Below are 2,445 nucleotides of genomic sequence, written 5' to 3'. Positions count from 1 at the left end.
ACAGACATTCCTTGGTGAGAAACATAATCATACTGTTTGATTATTTGTCTCTGTTTTTTGTTTTGTTTTGTTTTTAGGGACAGAATCTTTGTCACCCAGGTTGGAATGCAGTGGCACCATTATAGCTCACTGTATCCTCCAACCCGTGAGCTCAAGCCCTTCTCCCATCTCAGCCTCCTGAGCAGCTGGGATCACAGGTGCACACCACTACACCTGGCTAACATTTTAATTTTTTGTAGCGGTGGGAATCTCACTATGTTGACCAGGCCGATCTCGAACTCCTGGCCTCAGGTAATTCTCCTGTCTCATCATCCCAAAGCACTGATATTATAGGCATGAGCCGCCACACCTGGCCTCTTTGTCTCTGTTCTTAGGTAATGGTTTCTATCATGTTATATCAAGAAGTAGCTTACTTCTCGGAGGTGGCCTAACAACTGCATGGGGTGGCTGCAGCTGAGCCCTGTTGTCGAATGCCAGTTGCCTCTGGCAGTTTAGGGGAGTTGTTCAGATTTTTCACCAAGAACTTCCAGCCCCCTGCGTTTCCCAGGACACAGTAGAAATGCGTTTTGGACCCTCTTGTGGTTGGGTGGGGCCGTGTCACATGTTCTGGCCAATGAGTCCCAAGTGGAAAAAAGTACCATGTGTCCCTGGGCTGTGGCATTTCATTTGCATGCAAGAGCCTTCCAAGACTCCTTTTTCCATGGTGACTGGCAGTGTTTGAGATGACAGCTGCTTCCCCAGCCTGGGTCCCAGAATGAGGAGACATGACACTGTGGCCCCAGCCAACCCATGATACACACAGAGCTTGAGTGAGAAATAAACCTTTGTTATTATAAACCACTGAGGTGGGGGCTGTTCGCACCTGACTGGTGTGAAATGAAGCTCTATTTAGCACCTTTTATATTTCAAGAAGGCATGAGTTTTTATAAGTAAATAGCTGACATATCCATTTCCATAAACATTGTAAATGAAATGCCCAAAAGCAATAGGTTTCTCTTCAAACAATAGTTGAAAATATATGCAGTGATAGCATATTTTACACAAACCCAACCTAGGTGAAAGCAATGTATGTTCCATACTTAATAAGTTAGGTTTATTTAAGAGACCACACTGATTGTTAGGTTTGCCTTAAGCACTAGCTGCCTCTGCTGGGACACAGTACTTACTTGACCTACTGAGCCAGCACATGGTGGCCATCCCCGGCCCCTTTGTCCCACTGTCACCCACTCTGATAATTCAGAAGCCTGTTTCAACTGGCATCACCCCTCTGATCCTTCTTTTTCTTTTTCTTCTTTTGAGACAGTATTTCATTCTTGTTGCCCAGGCTGGAGTGCAATGGCGCGGTCTCGGCTCACTGCAACCTCTGTCTCCTGGGTTCAAGTGATTCTCCTGCCTCAGCCTCCAAAGTAGCTGGAATTACAGGCGTGCACCACCACATCCAGCTAATTTTGTATTTTTAGTAGAGATGGTGTTTTGCCATGTTGGTCAGGTTGGTCTGGAACTCCTGACCTCAGGTGATCCACCCGCCTTGACCTCCCAAAGTGCTGGGATTATAGGTGTGAGCTACCACACCCAGCACCCCTCTGATCTTTCATCTTTCTCTTCCTCATGCTAATGTGCCACTGAAGTTTCCAGTTAGAAGGGTCCCTCATGGTCACATACCAAGAACAGAGGAAGGGAAACTCATGTGGCCATCATTTAAAGGCAGAGGACAGATGCTTGGGATCCGGGCAAGGACAGTCTTTGCAGATACTAACATGGACCAGGCCTCATCCTCTCAGCCTGGAGTGCGGCCCCGGCTGCCTGGGCTTCCCCCACCCTTGAAGCTTTGCTCAAATGCAGCCCTTTCACCCAGCGAGGACTCCCCTGAACCCCAGATTTAAAATTGTAACCGGTCACGCCTGTAATCCCAGCACTTTGGGAGGCTGAGGCGGGTGGATCATGAGTTGAAGAGATCGAGACCATCCTGGCCAACATGGTGAAACCCAGTCTCTACTAAAAATGCAAAAAATTAGCCTGATGTGGTGGCACATGCCTGTAATCCCAGCTACTTGGGAGGCTGAGACAGGAGAATTGCTTGAACCCAGAAGGCGGAGGTTGTGGTGAGCCAAGAATGCGCCGTTGCACTCCAGCCTGGGCAACAAGAGCGAAACTCCATCTCAAAAAAAAAAAATTGCGGCCGTGCACGGTGGCTCAAGCCTGTAATCCCAGCACTTTGGGAGGCCGAGGCGGGTGGATCATGAGGTCAAGAGATCGAGACCACCCTGGTCAACATGGTGAAACCCCGTCTCTACTAAAAATACAAAAAAATTAGCTAGGCATGGTGGCACGTGCCTGTAATCCCAGCTACTCAGGAGGCTGAGGCAGGAGAATTGCCTGAACCCAGGAGGCGGAGGTTGCGTTGAGCTGAGATCGCGCCATTGCACTCCAGCCTGGGTAACAAGA

Source organism: Saimiri boliviensis, chromosome 12 (assembly GCF_048565385.1).
Source record: "Saimiri boliviensis isolate mSaiBol1 chromosome 12, mSaiBol1.pri, whole genome shotgun sequence".
Lineage (NCBI taxonomy): Eukaryota > Metazoa > Chordata > Mammalia > Primates > Cebidae > Saimiri > Saimiri boliviensis.
Note: the sequence above shows the minus strand (reverse complement) of the source record.